A 19,568-nucleotide genomic window follows, 5' to 3' on the forward strand; every position below is an offset into this window, starting at 1 on the left:
TCACATAAAAGAAAGTGGTTTAAAGGGTTTGTGTTAATGTAATAAAACCCACGAGTGACAATAAATTATTACAGTGCTAACTGTTTAATTCTGCATTAGCTGATTCATTGTGACAAAGGGCACCTTGTGCATTTGTTGGAGACACGATAGGATTGGACAAAATAGCAAGGTTTGGTGTCCTGAAAACAGTACTGGATTGGCTGAAAGGTGCTACATTAAAAGAATATTTGTGATGGATGTTACTATCCATGATGCTGCAATCTTGGATGATTGCAGCTATAAGTCTTTTGTATGGAATAGAACTTTCTAACATCCTGCACGTACACAGAGTAATTCACCTGTCCCTCAAATAAGCTCTGTTCATATTACTGGATATTTTATATTCTCATTTCATTAATTTAAAAAAATTAAACATTTTACCGTGAATGGGAAAAATACTTACTGGAACCAAAACAGTTCATTTTGCTGAGCTAAAAGCAGTATTATGTGGGCTTTTCAGCACATGAGTACCAACTGACTCACTGTGGATTCATCCTCATATGTTTGATATTAATAGAGTTAACTGTGTTTTCATCTTCTGTGTTGTTTTTTTAGCATTAAAAGTCACACAGTTTCACTCTCTGAACACTGTTTTGGCTGGAAACATACCCACCAAAGTTGCCTCCAAAAAAACAAGAAACAAAGCTTCAAATTTTGTATTAAACGGAATCAAAGATACATGTCTCTGAAAATAAATACAGCAGCACATATTTCTTACTTTTTACATTGATGACTGACAAGGGTTACTTTCAAATGAGCCTGATAAACTTAGGAAATGATAAGCTGGAAAAAATATTTATAATTTAATATAATTCCTTTTAAATGCAAAGCAGCTGACATTCTTCTCAATCCTTTAGTATTTTCAGGTATGTTATTATTGTGAATAACTAGGGTTTGCTTGCTTTTTCCAAGGTTCGTTAACACTTTTTTTCCCCCCTGCATCTAACCTTGAAGTATCCATACATCCAATATTGCTTATTGCACTTGGGGCTCATGAGATTATACTTTAATAGTATATATGCAAATGTTGTAGCTTTCGAGCCCTTTAAACCTTTGGTTAAGCTTCTTCACACCATACCTTGTGCTTCAATCTGCAACTTCAGAATAGGAATTGGGAGAAAATGATTGTGGGTTGGAGGGAAGAAGGACAGTCAGAGAATTTGCCTGAGGAAAGCAAGCTGACATTATGCATAAAAGACAGGAAGATATTTCAAAGGCTGTATACTCGCATGTGAAATACAAAGGCATATGAAAAAAAAAACTCAAAACAGGAGAAGTCAAAGGAATCAAAAGTTTAAAGAAAAAAAAAAGTACTTGAACTGCATCACAAGATTTGATTTTGTGCACTTTACTGAATGACAGTGATGCATACTTCATCATACTAAATATAAAACAGCCCATGCTGTTTTTAGCAATTTATTTAAAATGATACAGTGAGTGCATAAGGAGAATGGAGCAAGGCTACGGTGATTGAAAAAAAAAAAATGCCTTTCTGAAAATTCTTCTATTATTATTTATAGGGAATATCAATATAATAAAGACAGATGAAAAAATAACACCTGGCTTTTCTTTTGTGTCAATATTTTATTGCAGCAGTACCCCTCAGTGGCATTCCTAAATTAATGCAAAACTAGGTAAGGAGTCCTGTTAGCTGTTTCATGATCAAATCAGAAGCGTACACATGGGGCAAAAAGTGCATTGTTTGACGGGTACGGTGCTGTATCTCATCACACAATCCACGTTAAATTTATTGTGTTTGTTATTTGTTTCTGCCCAAAGAGTCATCAATTTCCTGTCTAATTTCTGCATATTTTGTTTCCAAGTAAACACACTCACACGATCCCATAAAAGCACCAGAGTGATACTGGTATTGTGACAATCATCTACTGCCTTGGCAAAGGATAAAAAGGCCCGGTATTCTCCCCATGAGATGGGATAAAACACATTAAGATTGGTGAGGGAAATGATGAGAAACAAAGAACAGAAGGTTGGAGGAAAAAAAGGACTTAAGATGGGAAAAGAGTAAAAATAAGAGAAAGTTAGACATGGTTGACTGGCTGTCTGTCTACATGTGGTGTATATGTAACGTTTGAACTTTCAGTCTGGAGTCCTTTGAGATTCAGTGAGGTGTCTGTTTCACTCATCCATGGAGGCAAAGCCAGTGGATGTTAGGCTGACACACACTGTACAGTTCAGAGTCTACAGCAAAGCATGAGTCCTATAAGACTAAAAATATACATCCACACATGTGTGACGGATTATGTGACAAAACAGTAGTGCAAACTTAGTTGGTGCAATGGATATTGCAATCTGCTTTTATGCAGGAAACCAGGGTTCAAATCTCATCAAGGATGTTTTTTTTAAACAAACCGAGGCAATATGCCTTAATTTATTCAAATATGAAACCAGATGTAGACATTTAAAAAAATTAAAAAAACATTTACTTTTAGAGCATATTTAGTCCAATTTTAACCTAGACTTTTGTTCAGCTCAAAAATAATAATCTACAACAAGCTCTTGGTTGATGTCAAAAAGATGAGCAAAAGGGATTTTTAAAATGCATAGTTCCCACAAGTCTCAGCTAGAAGAGATATTTTTGCCATGTTGGTAGGTAAGCACAAGACAACGATAGCCTCAAAGCAAACTAAATCTAGGTATGTACTTACTTTTGACCAATGTGTGAGGGAAAGACATATGCAGAAAATAATTACTGTGATCATGATCTCAATGATCCTCCTCTGTTCTGTATGATTCATTGCCAGAATAGGTTCAGTACAGGTTTACACCTTGAAAAAAATACTTTTTTTTTGTTCTCATCTCCACAGCTTTACACTGTCTGACTATCAGAGTACCAAGGCATCAGCTATTGGTGTAGCTGAGTTGGACCAACCCAAACCTGAGGGAGGGGGGTGTAGAATATAACTACTCCACAATATTTATTATTTATTTTGACAAAATGGAGGATTAAAAACATATGTTTGCACCCACTTAAAAAAATGGGGAAGCAGTTACTATTGCCTTTGGAGACAATTTAAGTGTCAACAGCACTATTCAAAAGTCTTATGTTATAATACCATAGTACCAAAATCCAGAGAGTAAATTGCTGTAAAAAAACACAATTGTGCCTGTCTTAGCAGGCAGATAGTGCAACAAAGAAATTGCTTTTATTTGAATTTACAGTAAGGCAAAGATGCAGCAAAAAGCAGAATGACAAAGAGCTGAAACAAGAAATTAGAAATTGTTGCATGAGTGGCATGCCAAGAGCACACAGACGAAAAAAAGTCTGGCAAAAATGAACTAGAAACCTGGAACTACATCCTGAGGAAGCCAATGACTAATAAAGTGTAGGAGTTCTAATTAGTAACTGAGATGAAGTGTGAGGGAAAAAGAGGCCTAAACCAGCTGTGTGAACAAGCACAAAATGACCAGAAAAAAGAACCAGAAAATAAAAACTCATTAAATAAAAAAAAGAAAATAAATCTTAAACATGATGAAATTAAAGACAGAACAGTTAATGACTAAGAGGAAAAATAAACAAGCAAATTTTAAAACACATTTGGAAATCCTTGGAAACTGTTTTTCAAAACAAGTTTTAAAATAGAATTCTGGCAAAAAATAGAGAACCTAACGGGGGTTCAAGAGTTTTGCAAAGTATTGACAAATACTGTGTGGAGATGGAAATGTTTCTATGGTGGTTTTGCCAGTAGGATAGGGTAGATCTAATGAATTAATAGTTTGAGTTCCCCAAGCAAATATATGTTCTACTTTCCTTGTAAACCCACTGCTCCAGCATGTTGGCAGCTGCAGTTTGTCCTTCACGAATAGTTATGGGCATAGTGAGTTTGTGATTGACCGAGACAGTAAGTGAGGGTGTCACAGCATTGGTAGTAGAGAAATGTAGGTGATAAGAACTAAATACAGTTACAGTTGGAAGTATGGATTGAGTTTCACATCGTCAACCAAAACAGGATGTACGAAAAACTAACCCGAGGTACAAAGCTCATCCAAAGGGCTTTATCAGTTGATTTATCAATTGACAAAGCTCTTTGGACAAGAACCAAAGTCTTCAACAAAAAGAAAGTCCAGCTGCCTTTTTTAAACTCCTACAGTTTGCCATTTTCCACAGCTTGGATCAGACATAAACTGATTGTACAGATTTTTAAAAAATCCTAAAAAGGTTTTTATAGTGGAACTGTTAGGGTCCTAATGTACTATTGCTAGAACACTTAGACAATACGCAAATACCTTGCTTTATTCCATCACAATAAAGTGGCAGATAAAATCATAATATGAGCTTTTAAACATATTTTTGTAATCTAGTACTAAAATTAGATTTTTTTTTAGCTCACTGTTAGCTTGTAGATGACTAGTACCATTCCCCTGAAAAAGATCATTAATTTTATATTTTTTTGGAAAATGCAGAACTTATTTTTTAGTATTTAAAGTTATTTATAAAAAACAATTACATTTTCTTGCTTTGTAGTTACTAAACTTATTAAGTTAATATTACATATTTTCTACATATTACTGTGCATAAATGGTGTGTTCAAGTCATTTATTCTCTGTGCAAAAAATAATATTTAACTTCAAGTGTTTAATTGATTAGATTATGCATGGAAAAACAAACAAAAGGGTGTATCATACATGCAAAAAGACAAAGACAAATGCACCACTTCCTTTCTTAATTATCTTAAATCCAAATCTTAGGAGTTGATTCCTCCAAGGTGCCTCGATTGTCATTTTCATCATCACCATTTAAATCACATCTTGCTGGCTGCAGTATAAAGAAGGCCTTCCTCAAACTTTTGTTTTGTTTGGAGTTTCCAGATGAGATTCTCATTGTTGTTGCTTTTGAAGCAACAGCTTTGGCAGTAAATTGGAGAGCAGGGACTTGTGGGGATAGAAGGATAGAAGTGAGATTTTGTGCTTCAGAGAGAGAAACAGCAAGAGAGAAGAAAAGCTGAGTATGTGTGTGTGTGTGTCTGTTTGAGTGTGCGCCAGCAATTATACAGCAATTGTTCATGCTAATTTGTGTGTATGTTTGACAATGTGTGAGCCCTTTTAACATGTGTGTGTGTTTGTGTGTGTGTGCGGTGTGTCTTCAAACCTACAGTTGTGCGTGTGTGTGTGTGTTTTCATCTGAGTCCTTTGGGCCCTCACTGCAGAGAAATTCAATTTCAGCTGTCACTCACCAATCAGTCTGCCTAATTCCTGGTGTGGACATAGCTGGGTTGTGTGTGTGTGTGCGTAAGCTTTTGAGAGTGCAATGCATGTGCGAGTGTGTGTTTTTCCATCCCAACACTACCTGGTTTACAATATTTTGTCACTTCCTAACATGATTTGTTGTCTAATGCAGACATTTAGTTTGTTGGCTGTGTTGCTCTCTGAAATTATGTTCAGAGGTGAGAAATGTTTACAGAACTGGATTTTAATCATTACTGATTCACTGAGGTCTGATTGCATTCAAACTGGACAGAATTAGACAACTTTGAATTGGAACAATTGGATTTAATTGAACTGTATGTAACTTGATTTATCTTTGAACCAAACTGTATCAAATTGAATAATAACTAGATTAAACTGGACTTTGTCAAAATGAATTGGATTAAATCGAGTTGCATGAAGTTCCATTTGAAAGAAAACTGTTTCATTTTTTCAATTTGGTGCTAAATAAACTAATTTGAATTGAAACAAGCAGAATAAATGTGTCACTTCGTCATACTTCACGTCATCTCAACCCCAGAAACAAAAAGCAGACAAACCTTACTCGCTAAATGCATTTAAAAAGGAAAATGCTGTATTTGTGTACAGAGCAATTTAATATATTTAATATGACAATAGAGATTCATGGGTTGAACTTTGTAAAGCCACATTGAAGTTAGACATCACAATAAAAGTGTTATTGGTCTGCCCTGCGCTTCAGATTCTTCACACAAAGAGTGATAGTAATATGAGTGTGTGCTTTTATCTAAGTGCTGATTGGCGACCAGTTCTTATAAAATACAACTTTACTGTTGTACTTTTTTAAGATCAGAATTACAAGGTGCTTTAAAAGACAAAACAATAATCAAGACATCTATAAAAACAAACCACCATTAAATATCAAGGGGATTACAGATATATAAAATGGTTGAAACAAGAGAATACAAAGATAATTAAAAAGAAACAAACACATCTTGCTTATAAGTAACTTATTAGATTCAGGCTATAAAGAAATGGGCAGCACTTGTGATTATTGGTAATTGTCTCCAAGTATGATATTGCAATGACTTTAGAACATCTTTAATTATACTAAATGAATAAATGTGTCTGTTTTTGAACCCTGAATATAACAATCACATCCTGATTTAGGATTTTAAGCACCACATTCCCTGGTGAACATAGATATCAGTAGAATGGCATCTGTTTTGCTTGTTATAGCGAAAAGACAGGTAAGACATTTGAGTTTGTAAGAAAGGGAGGCTAGGAAGAACAATTTCATTAATTTCAAAGACATCCTGTTGATAGACGCGCAATGTCAGCAAAAATGTTCCGTTTCTTGACTCAGCGCGCAATGTTTTAGGATTGCCTAAACATGTCAAGGATTCCCAGTTCCCCACCTTTTTTATTTTAGTCACATCTCCTTTTATAAATGAAGAGCAAGTATCACATCAATTCACTTGATTTACTGCTTAGTCTTTATGTCACCTGGCTGGCAATTTTACATTTGATGTTGACATCTTTCATTTTTCTTTTCTGTTTGGTAACTACCTCTCAACAGAAATTAGAGTAATGACTCAGATTGCCTCCCCACAGCACTGACTTGTTGAGACATAGAATTTTTGGTAAATTAACTTGCCTGCAAATCGTAGGCCACACAGAACTAACTGTAACCCAATACATAAGCTAATTATTCAGTAGATTTTTTTATAGCTCCAGATATTAATACTTTTCTTAAATGTTGTTAAATTCCTACCTAAACTATTTAGCCAATATCTATTTTTAATGTTATTATGGCACAAATTCAATTGAAACTGTAACAAAGCACAGTAAAAATATTGCTTTTCTTTAAATGTGTTTGTGTGAAAGTGGAGTTTAACATGTAGACTGAGCTCACTTAATTTGGTGCAATCTTTACTACCTTACTAGTTCCCTAATAGGAAAATATCCACCTTTGCTATGGTGCAACAAAACTTATCATGATATTTTCTGCTAAAGGAGATTAAAAGGAAGAGAGTAAGGGAGATCCAGCAGCCTCTGTGAAGACCATTTTCTCATTGCTGTTTAGCAGACTCTTTGTATTTCTCATTTCCTTCAGGCAAACATGGGAACGGGTACATGATCTCAATTAGTGGATGGGTGGCTTGTTGTTGTTACAGCCGCATTGCGATTTTTGTTGATATTTTTTGGTAAAAGCCTTGTGCGGCTTTAGGTTTCTTTACAACTAAATTAATCTGAGAGATTACTGTGGGAGGGTGAGAGAAGTGAGGAAAACACAGATTGGAGAGAGGGAGGTGAGCATGGAGGATGGTAAATGATGCATTGAAGAAGACAGATAGGAAAAAGGAATGAGTGGGAGCAACATCAGTAAGTGTGTGTGTGTTTTCATGTGTGGTTTAAATAGTGTCCCATCATCCACGCTCAGCTTCTCACCCTGTCCCCTGCCTATGGGGCCCATTGGGAGCTGGAGTGGTGTCTGTTTCACTGCCTCATGAAGTGGAAGTGAGTGGATGATGGGCTGCCAGAAACAGTCCCTGAGTGTGGTTTGATTTCTGGCTGTTTTTGAGTGTGTTCATTAAAGAATGCATGAAGCAATGTGGTTTGGTTTGTTTGTTTCAATTCCAATACACAATCTAAGAGACTAGTAACATACATTGAAAGCGTATTTTACAAGAAACCTAAAATGCCAAACTGAAGTGAACAGATTTGGTACACATTCATTACTTGGGCACTACTTTTATTAATTTGGGAGTTTTGCTACTGCATGGTGCTTAAGACTTGCACAAGATTTCTACCGCCTGCATTCAAAACATGTTTGGACATTTTCTAAATCAGACTGTACTGTCAGCAGCCATTTTTGCCATATATGAGAATGAAGAGACAAACTAGATTTGCTAACATGACTTCTGCACACATTCAGCCAAATATTTCTAACATTTTTGCAACACAAGGTTTAAACTTGCTTATAAGTTAAATTTTCTGGATAATGTCATTTGCTGATTGTAACATTTACAGGCATTTTTATTGCAATAGTGCTGATTCACACAACTAAAACTGGCCAAGCAGATACAAAAATGTCACATATAGATTTTGGCAATCTCAGCTTTGCCTTTTTTGGGTGATTTTTAAAAAATTTTATACGTATTACAAATAAAAATGATATAGTGACACAAACAACTTCAACAAAATGTTAATTTTTTTTCTACGGCTATTGGTTTTATCCTTTGTATGTTTTCTGACAGTTTTGCCATAGTATGCTATTAGTAATTGTATATTAATGTATTTTGATTTCATAAGATCATCTTAGTTTTTCTTGACTCACTTTGAGAATCTATAATGTAAAGCTGCCCATACACTTTATAATGCACCTGCAAAACAATCGTGCATCATTTAATGAAGTGAAAGTTGGTAGATGTACTGTGGTGTGTGTGTGTGTGTGTGGCACTGTCAAGGTTTGACGTGATTGTGGTTGAAAGATGAACTCAGATACGGGGTACAGGAGGCAGGAGATTAAAGAAAAATACAATTTTACTTACTTCAATAGAGGGCTTAGGAAAACTAAAGCAAAATATACAATAACTAGATGCCCCACAAAAGGATAAAGACTCTAATACACTAAAATGAAACTAACAAAATGCAACTAAGAACAGAAAACCAATATCAAAAAATATTTTGTATATAAATTTGGATATATTTAACAAAACCAAGTCTCAGACAGCGTGGACTAAGACAAGCTCACCATTTCCAGGTCGGGGCAGATGTACACACAGGCAGAGGGCAAAGAAGAGAACGAGAAGCAGGAACTAACCTCATCAGCAGTTTTTAATAGTCCTCACACTGTGCTCTAATTAGTCTGTGTATCCTACAAATTCCCTGAACACAACAAAATGGGAAGATATTAGGAAAAAATACAAAAAACTGTAACTGAGATTCAGTCTTAAAATCTATTTGATTTTATGTTTTATCTTAATTAAGTCAATTCTTCTACTGCCAAACCAATGAAAACCTGAAACATTAGTAATCAAACCATTGAGAGACGTATGTATTTAATCCATACATAACTAGGTTTTTACAATAGGGTCAGAAACAAATTAGAGGTTAATGAGCCACAATCCACTCCTCACATAACCACAGAAAAATGCTTTGAGGTGTAGTATTGCTATCATAAAATTGTTATTCTCTAAATCACAAATTCTTCCATAAATCATTGTGTGCAAATAAAAGTAAAATAACTGTATATATTTTCTTATACATCAGTGGTGCAGCCATTTGATGAAGCAGTATATCAGTTTTAATGGCTGCCATTTTCTTAGAAGGTGCATGCCCTTTTGTTTTTTATGCCAGTGTGTTTGTGTGCAAGAGGTTAAAATGTGCTCCTAAGAGTTCCCAAACCTGCTGTACTCAGCTCCGCGTGTTGGCCACCCACCATAATTATGGCTCGTTGGATTTGCACTGTGTTGTTTATTGCTCAGATAGGCACACAGTTATGCACACACGCACACACACACACACACACACATACTCACATTTTTCCTACTTTGTCACCAACAGTGCTGACCTCAAGCGAAGGGGGAGTCCAGCATGAAGTGCTCTGTCCTCATCTGACGCTAACACACACAAGCAAACACGCACACACATAAGTTAAAGTGACATATCAATTAGACTGCTGACACTTGATTTGATTCATCAGAAAACAAAGCATGATACACACCGACACATAAAAAGACAACAGAATTGTTTCATATGAATTATTCAAGAAATGTTTAACTTAAGGCGTTATTATATGTGACTGAGTCGTAACTTAAAATTAGCAACAAGGGTATCAAATGTCAATTAGGTCAGTGATTATCATTACAAACAGATTTTAGTGCTCTTTAGATGTTAAGTTATGTTTGACTTTAACATTCAGCAAATCTGAGGTGACATTTCAATTAAATGTTTGCTATCTTGAGCATGTATTTGACTTCAGCTTTTAAGATGAAACAAAGTTGACATAATTAGGGAAAGAACCTGTGGATTAATACTAACTTGCCTTTTGGGGCTTTAAGGAAACATAATATGAAAGTAAAGAGATCAGTGAAAATTTAACTAATGTTCTGTTTTTAACAAAGTAATCTTTGAGCTCAGTGAGTTTTTTTACAACTACCTGCTGAATGTGGCTTATAGAATGGATTTTGCTTGACAGCCTTAATACCCATGTTTCTAAAATTACTTGAACTATATAGTTACTGTAATAATAATTGTGCCTACAGAAGTCTGAGATTAGGGAGAACTATTACTTTTAGAGATTCATAGCCCTGAATGTCACTGATTGCCGGTACCAATATTTCTAAAACCAAATTAAAAAAGGCAATATTTTATTTTTATTTGTCTGTGACAAATGTGTTTTTTGTTTCTTGTTACATTATAGTGAGAATATGCTATTAGAAGCCCTTTTTATTTTATTTTGATTTGAATTTTTGTTTGGTTTATGGAGACTGCCCAACTTAGTGTTTTTACTTTGTACATTAGAGTACTGATGGCAGCCTTGGGAAGAATTACTCTGGAAAGGACTGTACAAATAAAATGAATAAGAGACATTGTTTAATAGCACATGAACTGAACAGAAAAAAAAAATGTGTGAAGTGTGTAACACTAAGTACACTGACAAATAGCACAAGTGGAAAAACAGTCATTAAGAGAGCTGTCCATAAACAAATACCACAAACCTGGATGAACTGAAGTGTAGGGAGCCTAAACTTTTTCACTAAGATGAGAGAGACTCAAATTGTCAGTAGCGGGGGAGACGGAGGCGAATGCCAGAGCGCAGACTCATCATTCAAAAAGAAAGTAATTTATTAAAGTAAAAAATAAACAAAACAAAAGGCTGGCGTGGCAGCAAAAAAATTTTTGCAATAACTATAACAAAATCCAAAAAGGCACGGCAAGGCGTGTAGTAACAACAAACATGAACCAAAGGAATGACCCAGTGAGGAGTGATGAACAGAGACCGGCTTTTAAGGACAGAGGGAGAAAATGATAATGGGTTGCAGCTGGAAACATGACGAGAGACAGGTGAGGTGGGCGTGGCAGGCGTGACCGGAAAATTACTGGAGAGGTGAATGGTGACAAAGGAAGCAGAAAGCCAATAGACTAAACTAAACCAAGAACCGACAGAAAACCCCAAACAAAGAACCAAAACTAAAAAACACAGACATTTATTTACTTTATTTACTTAAAGGTAAAGATTTTAAAGATTATTTTCCAAGCAACTGAATTAGGGGTGTATTTTAGCTTGTTTGTATGAAGTAAATATTCACTCTGGGCATTACATCATGAATTTATTTATCATATCTCGTAGTTACCTAATGTTAGGACCTAATAATGTTAAAAAAATATTGTTTGATGTCTTAATCCATAAACTCCTAGCTGTTAGATGTTGTTCTTATTGTTTTACAGTTACTGTTTTCATTAGTTTTGAATATTGAACAGTTTCGTTAAGATTTTATGTATATCAAGTCACTTAAATTTGTTGTATCGTCTCAACGTGGGCACTGGTGCTGATATGCTGCATCAGATCCTTATGGGTTAACAGAAAAGTGGATAAAGCCATGACTGATTACAAAGGTGACTTTTAGGTCTGTCTGTGAGTTTAAATCTCCTCTGAGCTCCAAAGCTCAAAATGAAATTTACAAGATTATATGGCCACTGATTGTTCACTTGCCTGATCAAATATAATGTAGACACGTGGCTTTCAGCTCACATTTTGAACAGTTTATGAATGCAACATGGCTTCACAGGTTAAGACTAGTTATGCAGTTAAAGCAAAATGAAGCTCAAAATAATATTAAGCACAAAAGGAAGGTTACTTGTTTTTCTTACTAATTTAACTCATTTTTCACTCAAAGATGTTTTTTGTTCACTTGTTTTCTTTTGTTGTTGTTGTTTTTGAGAAACAGCAACATTTTCAGTCTAAACTCTAAGAGAAGCCAAAGCTTTAACATTAAATCAATTTGATGTGTATTTTCTGCATAGACCCAGGAGTTATTTTTTGTGTTAGTAAGACAACCAAGGACAGTCTGGGTGTTTAAATGTGACAGCTAAATCTGAATCAGTCAGCACTTTAATCGTATTTGCAGGAGACATACATCAACTGTTGATAAATTATGTGCATACTCCTTATTTATCAAGCATTGATAAATGAGCATGCACATAAAACACACAAAAAGCAGATGTTTGTATGTCTCTGCAGCTTTATGGAGCTGAAATCAGTCTGAGCGTCCGCACTCAGATGGAGTTGTTCCATTTGGTGTGTATTTGTGTTGGTGTGAAGGCAAAAGATCCATCTTTTGGCTGTTTTTGCCAAGTTATTTTTGCTAGCGCTATCAAATATAAAAAATATGTAATAAATAACAGAGAAAGTGACATTGTATGCGTGCACACATACTGTTTGTTAGAATATTTATTCAAACAATCAAATTACACATTTGTTTAATCCTTAAGACTTTTTTTTTTTTTTTTTTTTTTACAAATTCATGTTAGCTTGTCTGTGTAAATGTGTATTTGTACAACAATTTGAAACATGGTGCTTAAAAAATAATAATTTAAAGTTTAATTCACTCCTAGTATAATCCCTAGTCTGTGAGCAGGCAGCCTTGCATGTTAGTATATTAACATGTTATATGTTTCAAAATTTATAAACATTTGGAACACTAAATACGGGTTTTGTGTTGGTTTGTTCATTATTTCTTTGCTTGCTTATTTCAAAATAAGGGTACTTTTGGAGCAAACAAACCAAACAGAGCATGCATCAGAGGCAGAAGAGTACATGAGAGTATCCCAGGCTTTCTTGCGCAATCATTTCTCGACAATGAGATTGTAGTTTTGATGTGGGTGATGATTGCAGTGCAGACCTGGGAATGGGTCTACCTGGGCACACTGCGCTATCCTCTTGACTGATGTTATGCAGGGAGAACCCACCCTATACTCTCCTTCAAATAGTCTCTTTGTGACTACCCTTGTTGAAAGCATTTACCTGCTGCTCTGATTCTGCTCTCATGTTGAAAGGCCCATGCGGCGAGTTTCTGTGGCAGTTAAAGCCATCTATGCTCTTTTCAAAGCCACTAGACTGCCTTTGAGAAGAACAGCCATCTTACCATGCAGGCCACAGGAGTTACAGAGAGTATGATGCAAGAAAAAATTCAGGAATGTATGATAGGCCCAAAGCCATAGTTTTCAGTGTCAAAAAGTTGGTTCACTTTTAACCTGGCATTATCATCTTAGTAAATAGTTCTGAGCATCTAACCCACTCTAAAGGATAGTATAGTGTATCCACAACAGCTAAACATGTTGAGAATGTGTGCCAAATATATATTGTCCAACACTGACATACTTTACCTATATAAAAGGGAAATGGATTCAAGTAGGATGCAATGCAAAGGATATGGATTTTTTTGTTTAATTTCTTTTTCAGGATTTTAAAGGGGGAATATTAACCTAGACTTGATTGGAAAGAGATGGAGGCAGTAGCTGGAGAAAGAACAACAAAGTGATTTAGCCATTGTGTGGAGTCAAACAAAAGCTGCAGGGCTGGAGAGCAGAGTTTGAGTTGTGGTCCTGCAAAATCAGATTATCATAAACACTTTAAAAAGTCTAAGCACTTAATTTTAATAAGACTTTTTTACTTGTTATTGTTGGTGTGTTACCACACTGATTCCTACAGTTAACTGGGAAAATGAGGTTGACAGGCTGGAGTATTTATACTGCAGTGGTTGATTAGTACATGGACATCAGATGTGTTGGCTGATTGCAGATAATTGGACACCCCAGCACAACCTCCCCACCCCACACACAGAAAGCTATGATGGGAACAAAAACAAACACAAAGGATTGGAACAATACAAACGAAAAACAGAACCATCTACATTATTTTAATGTTGATGTCCTTTACACATGAGAATGCCCAAGCTTATAGGTATTCATTTATAAAATTTCTTTAGTTTTACACAAAAACACAATAGATCTGTTCCATGCTGTAATAACTGAGATTGAGACATGATGAAACTTTAAAATCTCCATGGGGAAACTGGGTTGTTGCAGCAAAGAAAACATGGGGTTATAAACAAAAACATAGTAAATTATGTTGTATGAAATGTTGGTAATCTACCTAATACAGATCTTTATTTTGTAATACTTCTGAGTTTATGGGTTAATGTAAATATGTGGGGAAATGCTATACAAGTAGAAAAAAATGAATCCACTTTGGAAAAACACAGATCTCCCAAAGTATATAAACGTCTGTGTGTAATTATATAATTAAACTATTAATAAGCTATGAAAAAAATGATGAAGGCTTATTTTTTTGGAAAAGACAACAAATGTAAATCTAGTTGAGAGTTTTAAGGTAATAGAAATTGTACACAGTCATGCCTCTTCATTTTATGCAACTGAGCTGAAACAAAAGTTGGTCATTTTAAGAAATTTAAATAAAACTAAGACTTTTGTAGAGTATAAAATGGGATCTGATTTGTTCGTATAAATCAAGCCAGACTGAGAGAAAGCACATTTCATTCTCAGTTAAAATGAGCAAAGAGGGTGTGAAGACTTTGATTTGCTTATAGATTATTCATCAGAGTTTCTCCAGCCTTCACCAGAGTATCCACACACTCCAAGACACAGTGCTAATCAAAACATTTGTGGATGTGATTTAACAGGTTACTAGTTAAAATTGTTCTGCACCTATTTTTGACTTTATGTTATTATTATCCTATATATATTTTATGCACAGGGTAAGCAATCAAACATCGAATAAAAGTAACTCACTTTAATTTGACATAATATAGTATATTGACAAAATATTTGAAGATAATGTTTCAAAGTCCAAAAGTGATTGCCAGAGTATTTGGCTGAACGTTCACCATTTTACCCACTTTTAAATAAACGTAAAATAAAAGTATACAGCTTTCTGTTTTTGTCATGGCAGATGCAATTGTAAGATCAGTAAAAATATTTTTTGACTATTTGTGTGAATTTGTTATGTCCATGTTTGCTTTTTTTAATTTAAGACATAGTGTGTCAACTAAAAGACTTCCTCACAGTAATCGCTGTGACTTGCTTTGTTCAATATATGATCTTTGCACCACTCAATTAACTGCACATTCTGCCATAATTTACCACTAATAAAAGCATGTCCTAACATTTTCTTTCAACACAACAGTGCTTTTTGCTACTTTAAAAATACAAAAGTGTAGCGCAACATCTTCAGGATAGTTAATGAATTGAAAAAAAGAAAAATGTCATAATAAGAAAAGCCAACCCATTTTTTTAAATCTAAGAAAACCTGGAATAATCTCTAACCTAAAAAAGTCAAGCAACACACTACATCTAAATTATTTGCATGTTGTTGTTGTTTTATGCTTTGTTTGTTGGCTTGTTTGATGTACTGTCATTTTTGTTTAGTTTTAAATTTAGCTCAGATGTATATTTACTATTTTCTATGAAAAACAATTACTTGAAAATAAAAAAACAGAGAGAAGACAAAGTATTAGACTTAGTGACTTGTTATCTTTCAAAAACCTTTAGCCAACAGAATTTAACAACAAAATGGCATGGTCACATTGTTTTTTTATTTGACACACTGAAGAAGAAACAAACTGAGGAGAAAATTTTTCATTATTAATTCTACAACACCTAACACCTTTTTTTCCTTCTTTTTTTATTATTTGAGTGGCCTTGGCAGACAAAATGTAATTAGAGCCATGGCTAAGTGGGCAACTGGGCTGTAAAGATGCATGGCACTGATTTTAAACAAAGACTCGTCAGTGGGCAATTTAGCCCACATAAATGCATGCCATGGCATTTCTGGTCTGGTTAAACAATAGGGAAAATGTGTTGTTTAGGTGTGGAATAATAGCAACCATTTTAATAGGTTGCCCATATAAAAGAAAATACAGAATCACTGGGACAATGTTTTCCTTCCCATGTTACCAAAAAAAAAAAAAAAATCATCTCTAATCATTTTGATTTCATGCTGGCTTTGGTTAAATTCAGCCTTTTTCCTCCTCACTCTCTCCCTCATCTTGCCCCCCCTCTCTCCTTTGCTTTACCCTTTTATGTCTTCTCTTTTTCCTCCTTTTTTCTCCTCCTTCCTCTTCCCTTCCAGCACCCCCATGGCAGATTCCCCTCCTTTTATGTCACACTTAATCTTTTGTTATCTTTTATCCTCTTTTCTGTGCTATATATCCACATCTATCCCTATCCACAGCTGTCTGACTTGCCAAATATTTTACCTGAAAACAGAGGGGATTGAAGATTGTTTTGACTGCTTAGTCTTTCCACCTCATCCTATTGCCTGTCTAAGAGAGGACTTGGCATGATGTTTCATGGGACAGTAAAGGAAAGGAGAAAATATTAGGGTGAAAAAAAAAGAAAAAGCTGGGGTAGAAATTAAGGCAAGAAAATTTCATGAGATGCAAAAGACAGAAATTAGAGCAATATGGGAAAGAAGATAAAAAAGTGGAGAACATCTGCAGTGAATTGAACAAATGGTAACTGGTAGATTGGGTGAAAAGAGAGAAGATGAAGAAACTTTTAAGATAAAATGCATTATGAGGAGTATAGGTGAAAAGTTACATAAGGGATCTCATTGAATCTATTGTATCAGTGGAGCAAAGCTGGTGTGAAGATTACAATGTTTGATCTGAACCGGCCCAGTAGTCATTTATGTCTTTGTTTCTTTTATAAAGCTCACAACAAAAGATTCATACAGTCTTGCAGTTCCCCAAATGAACACTTGAACTCTTATAGTTTATGATTGCCTTTATGATGTTTCCCCATGTGTATGAAACCTTTTCTTACTTTTAGAAGGAGTAGTGCGACATTGACCTGTGTCTAGGTTCAGTTAATAAGTTATTATACAGTAAAATGCTTTGTTAGTCTTAGTAGTCCTCATGAGTGCCATTCAGCCACTGAAATTCAATTTATCTGAATAACAGTGTGTTAACAATGTGGAGAACCATATTGGTCAACAATCCAGAATACTTCAGTCCTGCTAATGTAGATGTGGATAATTTTTGGTTATTTGTGATTTAATTTTAAATCCTTGCTCCTCACCCCTCCCTTTCACATTAGTTTTTGATACTGTTAAGAAGAACTTCCAGTGTAAGTGAGGAAAAACATCTGATATATGTTCTTGAGTCTGGAGACTTGTGAAAAGGCTTTAATCTTACTTTGAAAGCATGTGGTTTTGATTTATATGCTACTTTTAAAACAACCTTGCAGACATCTGAAAGTGTCTTGTAAAATGTGGGTTGAAAAACACTACCAGCAGAAACTTCTGTCCCTGTTTGGCAAGTTAGACTTGTCAGATTTGTTCTAGCACAAGTCCTAGACCTCAAGAGACCTCGCATGTCCCCAAAGACCTCTGACCCGGTCAGTCTAGTGCTTGTCAGAGTTGCTTAGGCCTTTCCAGAGCTTCCACATACCAGGCTGATGGCGAGTGACAACTAAGAAAACCGAAAGTTGGTAGTTTATCAAACAGCAAAGCATCATTTTGAAGTAGTAAATTGTATAAATCAATGTCAAGTTTCATTAGCAGTACTTTAAAATGAATAACACTTGACCAAAACAGAGGAGTTTTTTTTACAGTGGCAACAATTTCCTGTACAGAGCCATTAATGCATCCTGACAATGTCTGGCAGCCCTGACAGTTACAAAAACTAAACGAAAACCTGAACTGAATCAAATCCAGTAATTCAGTTCAAATAACAAAAGCTCAAAACCAAACCCTAAACTATGAGGAACATAGTCGGTAATTTTTAGATTACAAAAGTCAACCCACAAGAAAGTACTTGTATGTTAAATAGCCATCATTGCTCAGTATACCACATTATGAATCAATTAACTCAACACTTGCATCTTATAATTACCCAACCTTTGTCTCTTATTCCAGTAAAAAAGCTTTGTCTCAAACAGAGCAAATGAAACTGATATCCATCCATCCATCCATCCTTTTACCTGCTTTTTTGCAGGGGCGTTGCAGGGGAGCTGATGCCTGTTTCCAGCGGACATTGTGTGAGATTCACATCCTGGACAGGTTGCAGCTTCATCACGGGGCCACATAGACACAAATAAACATAGAAAACCATTCACACTTTCACTCACACCTAGTGCCATTTTAGGGATACTAATTAACCTAACATGCATGTTTTAGATCTGAGAGAGGGAACCAGAGTACTGGAAAAAAAACAAACACATGAGCTAGGAGAAAATGAAAACTCCTTTAAATCAATATATCCAATAAAAGTTATAATTAATGTACACACAATAATAACAATTAACTACATCAAACATCCATGCTGCTGTAAAGTGAGCACTTTACCAAAATCATTTCTTACTTTTAATTTTCTGTCACTGTTTGTGTACTTCATCCAATCCTTATTGGGTATTTAATGAAAACAGGCTGGTTGTTTTTTTTTTGTGTGACACCCAATAAAGTAATGGCCTTATTTAATTCAGCAGAGAATCTATTTTGTGCCAGCCATCCTGCTGTTTGTGATTCATACACCTTTGAGTGACTTGTGCTGGAGTGTGCTTCAGAACATCACAATACAACTTGTACATTTTTATGGACATCATGATGTGATAATAGCATGCTTTGGGTAAACTTTTTGTTTAGTCCTTGAACACGGAGTCTAAAATGACATATGCCAACCTGACTTTGCTTCAGAAATATTCTTCACAGACCAGGCATTTTCATTTGATGGATACGGATGATAAAAAAGCTCCCCTCTGACATCCAACGGGTAGCCCCGTTGCATCCACTTTTGTCCATTTCACACAGAGTGAGAGCAGAAGGATGATCACTCTTGACACCCCATTCCTTTTTTACTTAATGTCAGTGAAAGATAGTGACAGACTGAGATATTGATAAAGGTTAAGAAAAAAGAAACAGAGATTAGGACAAACTGAGTTTTCAGCTTGAGGCCTGAAATCTAAGGAAAGAAAGCTGAAGCTAACTTTACTGTTTAGTAAAATAAATGAATAAATAAAAATAGACAATATTTTTTTATTTAGTTAGAATACTTTGTCTTTCTTGTTCAGCATGCCAATGAGGCATTCTGGGAAATTCTGCATCTGCTGGCAGTGGCCTGTGTTGTGAACATCTGCTTCAGTGACATCTTTAATTTGATATTTAAATGTCAACCACCTGTTGTTTGTCTATCTGGACAAAGTTATTGTTGAATATGATTGGTACCTGAGAGGAAACCTGAAAAAAACTGAACAATGTTGGAATTTAATTTTGATATAACAAACAGGGGAAAATCTGAGTGAGAAAAGAGAACAGACATCCC

At 35.2% G+C, this 19,568-nt stretch overlaps 1 protein-coding gene across 1 annotated transcript in view; it reads left to right on the top strand.

Annotated features, from left to right (window-relative positions):
* The window catches only part of LOC108241435 (zeta-sarcoglycan), a 271,208-nt gene that overhangs the window by 147,044 nt on the left and 104,596 nt on the right, over positions 1–19,568 (top strand). The gene's annotated exons all lie outside the window — the stretch shown is intronic.

This window comes from Kryptolebias marmoratus, linkage group LG3, assembly GCF_001649575.2.
Source record: "Kryptolebias marmoratus isolate JLee-2015 linkage group LG3, ASM164957v2, whole genome shotgun sequence".
Taxonomy (NCBI): Eukaryota; Metazoa; Chordata; class Actinopteri; order Cyprinodontiformes; family Rivulidae; genus Kryptolebias; species Kryptolebias marmoratus.